This window comes from Chiloscyllium punctatum, chromosome 29, assembly GCF_047496795.1.
Source record: "Chiloscyllium punctatum isolate Juve2018m chromosome 29, sChiPun1.3, whole genome shotgun sequence".
Lineage (NCBI taxonomy): Eukaryota > Metazoa > Chordata > Chondrichthyes > Orectolobiformes > Hemiscylliidae > Chiloscyllium > Chiloscyllium punctatum.
In genome coordinates this window covers 5,022,060-5,030,957 of record NC_092767.1, presented here as the reverse complement: position 1 = coordinate 5,030,957, position 8,898 = coordinate 5,022,060, and the positions used below count along the sequence as shown (strand labels likewise).

The window sequence follows — 8,898 nt, the reverse complement described above, 5'->3', positions numbered from 1 at the left end:
ACTGATATTGACACAGTAAGTATGAAGGGGTCAGGCTGAGAATGACACAGTCATTGTGAAGGGGGAGAGTTTTATTTATACAGTAAGTGCGAGGCGTCAGACTGAAACTGATACAAAAAGTGTGAGTGGGTCAGGGTGATATTGACGCAATACGTCTGAGGGGTCAGGCTGATAGTGACGCAGTCAGTGTGATGGGGCAGAGTTTTAGGAACATGGTAAGCGTGAGGCGTCAGTCTGGTACTGACACAAAAATTGTAATGGAGTCAGGCTGATAGTGACGCAGTAGGTTTTAGAAGTGAGGGTGATATTAACATAGGAAGTGCGAGGGCGTCACTGATAGTGACGCAATATGTGTGTGGCTGTCAGGCTGATACTGACGCAGTAAAAATGAGGATGTCAAGGTGAAACTGGTGCAGTAAGTGTGAGGATGGCAGATGGACAGTGATGCAGTAAGTGTGAGGGGTTCACGCTGATATTGAGGCATGCAAGTGTGAGGGGTTAGGTTGATAGTGATGCTGTGTGCCGGCGGGTCCGGCTGATAACGACGCAGAAAATGTGAGTGTCTCAGTGTGACAGTGACGCATTACATGTGAGAGGGTCAGGGTGATAATGACAGAAAAAGTGTTAGGGGTTCAGGTTGATAGTGATGCTGTAATTATGAGCTTGATCAGCATGATAGTGACGGGCTTAGGCTAATAGCGACACAGCAATTGTGAGGGGGGTCAGGGTAGTGGTTACGCAAAACGTGTGAGCGGGTCAGGCTAATAGTGATGCAGTACGTGTGAGGTGTCAGGCCAATAGTGACGCAGTAATGGAAAGAGTGTTGGTGTGCTAGTGACGCAGTAAGTGTGAGCCGCTCAGGATGATAGTGATGCAATAAGCGTGAGGTTTCAGGTAGACACCCATGCAGTAAGTGTGACGTGTTCGGGGTGACAGTGACGCAGACACTTTGAGGGTGTCAGTTTGAGAGTGACACAGGAAATGTGGGGGGACAGGTTGAGAGTGACACAGTCAGTGGAAGAGGTCAGGCTGATAATGATATTGGAGTCAGGATAATAGTGGTGCAGTGAGCATGAGTTGTCAGGGTGATAGTGACACACACGGCGTGAGTGGGATAGAGTTATAGTGATGCAGCAAGAATGAGGAGGTCAGAGTGATCGTGTGCAATGTCTGGCTGAATGTGATGCAAGGAGAGTGAAAGGTTTAGTGTGATCTGGACGCACTAAGTTTGCGGGGTCAAGGTGATAGTGATGCTGTAAGTATGAGTGGGTCAGTCTGATCGTGACACAGTACATTTGAAGGGATCAGGCTGGTAGTGATGCAGTAAGCGTGAGGCGGTCAGGCTGATATTGATGCACTAAGTGAGAGAATGTCAAGGTGATGGTGATGCATTAAGTGTGAGCAGGTTAGAGAGAGAGTGACGCTGTTAGTGAGTGGGGTTTGGCTGATAGGGATGCAGTCGGTGCGCATGTGTCAGGGTGTGAGTAATGCACGAAGTATGAGGGTGCCAGAGGGATAGTGACGCATTAAGTATGAGGGGGTCAGAATGATTGTGATGCAGTAATTCTGAGGGGATCAGAGAGATACCAACGCAGTCAGGCTGTTAGTGACGCTGTCAGTGTGAGTGTTGAAGCTCATAGTGAAGCAGTAGGTGTGAGGTGGTCAGTGTGATTGTGGCGCAGTCAATGTGAGAGGGTCTAGGTGATAGTGACATAGTAAGTTTGAGGAAGCAATGTTGCAGTGACACGGTAAGTGTGAGACGTCAGTCTGGTACTTACATAATAAGTGTGATGGAGTCAGGCTGCTAGTGACACAGTAAGTGTCAGGAGTCAGGGTAATAGTAACATAGGAAGTTTAAGGGCGTGACTGATAGTGACAAAGTAAGTGTTTGGCAGTCAGGCTGATAGTGACGCAGTCAAAATGAGGGTCTCGAAGTGAAAGTGGCGCAGTAAATGTGAGGACGCCTGATGGATAGTGATGCAGTAAGTTTGAGGGGTTCACACTGATATTAAGGCGGTAAGTGTGAGGGGTCAGATCTAGAGTGATGCAGGAAGTGTCGGCGGGTCAGGCTGATAGTGATGCATACAAAGACCAAATATCCAAGGCTCACTGTCGTGCTGAATAGCGAGACTTCTCAAGGCTAAGACAAAAATCAATAGTTCTCATCCTGGTCAAAATTCACAATGCTTCATTTTAAAATTGTCCTCTCCTGCTTCTCGATTCACCAATGAGGGAACAACATTTAATTGCACCACCCGGTTTATCTCTTCAAATATTTTGCAACTCTAAATGAGATTACCTCTCTTGTTTTGAAACTGTTAAAAAAAGACCGGATTTGCCCAATTTCAATTCACAGGACTAATGTTCATCCATGATATCAAGGCTAATCGCCATTCGTGATATTCCTCATATGGCATTAGTATCTTTCCTAAATTGCTCATAATTCCTCATACTGTAGTCCAAGTGCGGTCGAACTGAGCCACAATACATTGGAAATAATGCTTTGTTCTCCTGCTCTGAAATCCTTCTGCAGCTTTCACAACAGACTTCTACAACTGCTACTAGACTTCATTGACTTATTAAACAGTTCTCCAAGATGCAATTCCAAAAATCTGTACATCAGACTTTCTACTTCAAACCTTCGATAATAGTCTCCACACATTTCCCTCCTGACAAGTGTGATAAAGTCAAATCGTTGCTATTTATTAAATCATGAGGGACATGGATAGGTTGACTCACCAAGGTGTTTTCCTGCTGGTGAGGAAGTCAAAATTTAGAAAACATTGTTTTAAAATTAGTTGGTAAGGATTTAAAAGGGACGTCAGGGGCAACTTTTTCAGTCGTGTCCAGAATGTGCTGCTAGAGAAATTGTTGGAGACTGGTACAACTGTAACATTTAATGGCATCTGGATAGATATATGAGTAACAAGGTTTAGAGGGTTGTGGGCCAAATGTTGGCAAATGGGACCTATTAATTTAGGATAACTGTCCACCATGGTCAAGTTGGAAAAAAGGGCCACTTTCCATGTTGTATTGTTCAAGGACTTGATGACTCTAGAACAATCGCAAAAACTTTGCAAATAATTCCATCAAGACGATTTCAAGTTCCAAATCTTCGGTCAATCTTCCTCTCTTGTGCTCACAAGTTCATTACCTGATGTCAGAACTTACGGATTAGTTTCTGGATCCCTTTCTGTAAATTGGTTCTGCATTCTTTCTAATTCCGATTTTTTTTTAACGAATGTAGCTAGTGTTTATGGACTTAGCATCAATATTTCTAATACCATATTTCGATGAATATTAAAACACAACAGCACATCTACTTTGGCACCAGATGACGAGCAATTGAGTCAAAATCGATCGGACGCAGTGAGACAATGATCCTCTCTTCGTGTGGTGTACATCCGTGACTCTATAATTCAATGAAGAATCATTCCCACAACTTCAGCTGTGTCAGGATCTAGTTTTCGGTGAAAGCCTGTCAATCTGCTAAGGTAACGTTTGTCTGGGTCTCTGCAAAGGATTCGGCGACATCTTTGGGTCTTGACAATTTGTTCTATTAACAAATTACGTATTTCATGAATTCAGTTTTTTACTATGAAAATTCGCAATGAGGATGCAGCTGTGATGGCCGAGAGGTTAAGGCGTTGGATTTGAAATCCAATGGGTTTTCCCTGCGCAGGTTCGAATCCTGCTCACAGAATTGACTCTTTCAAAAGTCATTAATTACTTTGCAGAATTTGGATTTCGTGGAGCTTGAGCTTTTCATTCAATTGAAAGTAGATTTTTAACTGTGAAGAATCAGAAGTAATTTCAAGATGTCTAATTGAAGAAATTATCTTTCGAGACAAAAAGCCATCAACTTCCAACACGAATCAGTTTCCAAACATTGGTCGAACTATCGTGAAATTTGGATGTTTGGGAGGCGGGCGGGGGGGAGGGGGTGAAATTAAGCAAAACAAGAAGCAATGCAATACAATTCCCTGCAGGTGATGAGTTTTTTTTAGGATCAGTTGAAAGTCAAGCTGAGAAAGTTCAACCTAATTTAAAGCTGACTCTCAAGGCCAATTATCTATTATATCAGCAGTCAATGAATTAGAAAAAAAGAGTTACAAGTTCCCAATTCAAGAACTCCATCTCTAGCGGTTTCATGTCTGTACCTCCATGCTGTCGAGTTGAAGAGTGAAGAAAAGTAACTCACCCCCTCCATCTCTGGGGTAATTAGGGGCTGAAAGCGAATCGTATCACATTGAAGTGTATCTACAAGCGACTTAATCTCTGTCTTTTATTGGGAACCATCTCTTTCATTGTAACCATCAGGAAAGACCATTTCGTTCGCTAAAAAGAGAAATGAATACGTCACTAACCTTTGTTTGTTTCATGGCCAAGAATACTCAGATCAATAGCTCCCTTGATTACCTCTGCTGGTCATGTTCGCAAAGAGGTCTAGCAAATTGCCAAGTGTGATTTTCCTTTCAATAAATAATGTTGAATCAATTTTGCTGCAAATATCTTGTCCTAACTTTGTGCTTTTCTTCTTTTAGATTGGTGTCTCGCACCTTACAAATGACAGCAAAGGTATGAATGGAGATGGAAACATGTAACTCAAGTCAGCGGCAGCTTCCAATGAGATCACGGCTGATTTGATCAATGCTCAGGGGGCGGTGCTGTCTGTAGTCATGGCCGAGTGGTTAAGGCGATGGATTAGAAATCCATTGGGGTTTCCCCACGCAGGTTCGAATCCTGCTGACTACGTTATGAATGCTTTCCTGCTGGAACTATTCAAAGTTCAGAAAGCCTGTTTTGCAAACCAGGCCTGTAATTTGATTAGACTTGAGAAACTCGAGTTCTTTATCAGAAATGCTCCACATTTAAAACATTATCTCTGTTTCTCTTTTCAGATACACTGCTCGACACATCGGGTTTCTGCAGTTGTTATTGAACGCCCTGAGCAGAAGTGCTGCTTTTCATTAGATTCCTTTCATCCCTTGTCCTCTGTTCTCTGACCCTGGTCATTGGCAACACTTCCTCCTGCTCGTCAGAGTGCTCATTCCCCACCGCTCCCTCTCCCATCATTACAAACGACCGCAGGAAATTGCCACTTAACCATCTTTGTTCCAAAGTGAAACTCACCAGCCTAGGAACTCTCTCCACCAAACGGGACTTCTCATCCCTGGACATGGTGCAAGCCAGAGGATTGTGAAGAGTTACTATGAAAATATTGTCAGTTGGCAGTTGGAAAAATGTTTAGGAAGCAAACCATATAATTTAGGCTCCAGCTTTGGAAATCTTGAGAAACCCTTTGGGAAATGGAATCATAGGAGATTGAAGAAGTGTAAATTGTCAGTCCGAGTAGAGGAAGGGACATTGACTCTGATCTTCTCGGCACAGGAACTGATCTGAGACATTGAAAGAATTCTCGCTCCTGTACGCGAGGAATACAAACTTCATCTGGACTGTGGGATAATGAAAAACTCTGGAACACTCAAGACAATATCCAAATATTGACTGAGATCACTACAGTACGAGTACTATAGATGGGTCAGTTTTTGTCCACTGTGTGCGGGAGGGCTTCCTGACACAGTGTGTAGACATGCCTTCAAGGGAAGAAGCCACTTTCGATTTAGTACTGGGTAACGAGCCTGGCCAGGTTTTAGATTTGGAAGGAGGTGAGCACTGTGGAGACAGCGATCACAATTCTCTCAGGTTTACTTTCGTGATGGAAAGGGATAGGTGTACTCCACGGAGCAAGAGTTTCAGCTGGTGGAAGGGAAATCACGATGCAATGAGGTAAGATTTAGGAATCGTAGAGTGGGGTAGGAAACTGTAGGGGGTGAGCACATTAAAAATGTGGAGCTTATTCAAGGAAAAGCTCCTGTGTGTCCTAGATAAGTATGTACCTGTCAGGGAGGGAGTAAGATGTAGAACGCGTGAGCCGTGCTTTACTAAGGAAGTGGAAACCCTGGTCAAGAAGAACAAGAAGACTTATGTTAGGAGAAAACGTGAAAACTCAGTTCGAGCGCTCGAGGGTTCCAACGATATCAGGAAAGACCTAAAAAGAGAGCTGAGAAGAACCAGGAGGAGACATGAGAAGTTGTTGGCAGATAGGATCAGGGTTTACCCTAAGGCTTTCCATAGGTATGTGAGCACTAAAAGAATGACGAGTGTTAAATTTGGGACAATCAAGGATAATAGTGGGAAGTCGTATGTGGAGTCAGTGGAGATAGAGGAAGCACTAAATAAATATTTTTCGACAGAGTTCGCTATAGATAATGAAAATGTTGGCGAGGAAGATAGAGAGATACTTGCGTCTAGACTAGAAGAGATTGAGGTTCACATGGAAGAGATATTAGAAATACTGCAGAGTGTGAAAATAGATAAGTCAGCTGGGCCGGACGGGATCTATCTGATGTTGTTCAGCAAATGCAGGACAGGAAGGTACAAATCAAGCTGATGCTAACAACGGCTCGTTTTGAGCCGCTAATTTGCAGTGAAGTGGCGGCGCCAATAAAAGGTGTCACGCAGCTCGTCTAATTCCACATCCTGAGCTCGAAATGACCAGATGTCTCTCGCAGAGTTTCGGCAGGGTCTTGCTTAGACGACACCATGACACGTTTTCACTGGAGTGGATCATGAAATCGCGTCGGGACTGCGAATAAAACGATGGAAACTTCCAGCAGAGAAGGAGGCGACCCCGAAGCAGGCAGCTGAGGACTAATGTTTCTCCTTTGCCAGTGAAAGGCACTGCTTCACAAATTGGAAACTTCGAAGTGAAGCAGTGTTGGTGATTTTCTTCGCTGCTTGTTCACCTTTTTAATTCTGATTCCGTGAAAGTCCATGGCATTACATATCGACATTCTGCCAGCGGTGAGCGCGTCTGATGGGCCAGTGGCGTAATGGATAACGCGTCCGACTTCGGATCAGAAGATTGTAGGTTCGTGTCCTACCTGGCTCGAGGGGAATGTCTGACTTTCACCGTGGCCCACCTTGACGCTCCCCTGTGATGTCCTGCCGGGACGTCGCTTCTGTGCTTCCACATTTGAAACTTGTGTTTGTCCTATTATCCATTTCAAATTCCAGCTCACCACAACGGAGACCTCTGTCGCTTTGGGGGTATCATTCTGTGTGTCTCCCTTTGTGGTTGAAAATGAGCATAAGTTCCTCAAAAGAGTTACAAGTCGCTGTGCAAAGGTCACACATCTGCCCCATTATTGTACCTTTTAAGAACACAGGATAAAGTCATTGACATTTGCACTGGGAACATTAGAACACACGAGACTTTGGGCCAAAGTTGGAAACTGCGACTGGAATGATTGGCTCTCTGATTAGCCGCGATGCACACAGGTGGAATGGCCTTTTCCCACTTTGTAAATCTACGAAGACAAGTTGAAAATAATCTGCAAGGAAAATGTTCATAAAGGGTGTTTTATTTACACCAAATACGACAGCATCTATCGCCTTGTGTTGTTATTTACTTCTGAGGATTCGATACTCTCAGAACCGTGGCCCGGATCGTATTCAGGCTCATGGAATGCTGGTATTGTTCAGCTAACATGTCGGTGTACCAGTACTTCTGCCGATTTTCCGATGCTAGCAGGTCATTGGTTTTGTCCAAAACATTATGAATGTTAACATAATACGAATAGCTGCAGTTGCTGGAAATCTGAGCCAAAAACGAAAATTGTTTGCGGAACGCAGAAAGACTGGCAACAGAAACATCGACTTTCCTGCTCCTCGGATGCTGCTGTGCTTTTCCAAAATTTTCTGATCTAAAATCAGGTTTCCAGCATCTGCAGTACTCACTTTTGCCTAGTTCCTTCAGTGTCGCTGGTTCCCAATTCAAGAACTCCATCTCTAGCGGTTTCATGTCTGTACCTCCATGCTGTCGAGTTGAAGAGTGAAGAAAAGTAACTCACCCCCTCCATCTCTGGGGTAATTAGGGGCTGAAAGTGAATCGTATCACATTGAAGTGTATCTACAAGCGACTTAATCTCTGTCTTTTATTGGGAACCATCTCTTTCATTGTAACCATCAGGAAAGACCATTTCCTTCTCTAAAAAGAGAAATGAATATGTCACTAACCTTTGTTTGTTTCATGTCCAAGTATACTCAGATCAATAGCTCCCTTGATTACCTCTGCTGGTCATGTTCGCAAAGAGGTCTAGCAAATTGCCAAGTGTGATTTTCCTTTCAATAAATAATGTTGAATCAATTTTGCTGCAAATATCTTGTCCTAACTTTGTGCTTTTCTTCTTTTACATTGGTGTCTCGCACCTTACAAATGACAGCAAAGGTATGAAAGCTACGAAGCTCACCCATCTGCTGTATTATCTTGGTGTTTAGCGCAGACACAAACCCAGGATGCTTGCTATCATTGTCCATAGTCAGAGAGTCAAGGGGAGTCTCAGATATCAGTCCGGGAGCTTGGACATTGTCAGTCTGTCTCTCGTGGTTGTTAGGGTCAGGATCCTTCCGCTGTGAGGAGGGGTGGAGAGCTGAATGCTGGGAGACCCCTATCTCGCTTGGCTATTTCTGCCCTATTTCAGGATGGTTCCTTCTGAAATGTGGGAATTACCAAAAAAGATTAGGGACATGTAAGTGGTTGGTCCATCTGTTAGTGCTGGTACAGCTGGGGGAAAGGTAGTAAGGTATCCTGAGTGAGTGAATAGGCAACGCAGGGAGAATTGCGGAGAGTTGGGGAGATGGATGGAGAAGAGGTTAGAGAGAGACCAAGAGAAGGTGCTGCATCCAGTGAGAGTGGGGCAACATTAGCCTTGGTTGGAGGTGGGTGCAGTAACACAGAAAGTGAGGGTGAGTTCACACACGTCAGATGGTGGCACTTACCCTGGTGGAGTGGAGAAGGTCACTGACCTCCTTCTTACACTGCTGGGCATTCAC

At 44.1% G+C, this 8,898-nt stretch overlaps 3 non-coding genes across 3 annotated transcripts; all 3 read left to right on the top strand.

Annotated features, from left to right (window-relative positions):
* The first annotated feature begins 3,621 nt into the window (after window positions 1–3,621).
* trnas-uga (transfer RNA serine (anticodon UGA)) lies at window positions 3,622–3,703 on the top strand. The gene has a single exon. It is a non-coding gene; the product is annotated as a tRNA-Ser (tRNA).
* A 970-nt stretch (window positions 3,704–4,673) lies between these two features.
* On the top strand, window positions 4,674–4,755 carry trnas-aga (transfer RNA serine (anticodon AGA)). Its single transcript has one exon. It is a non-coding gene; the product is annotated as a tRNA-Ser (tRNA).
* Window positions 4,756–6,882: 2,127 nt separating this feature from the next.
* trnar-ucg (transfer RNA arginine (anticodon UCG)) lies at window positions 6,883–6,955 on the top strand. Its single transcript has one exon. It is a non-coding gene; the product is annotated as a tRNA-Arg (tRNA).
* The last annotated feature ends 1,943 nt before the right edge of the window (window positions 6,956–8,898 follow it).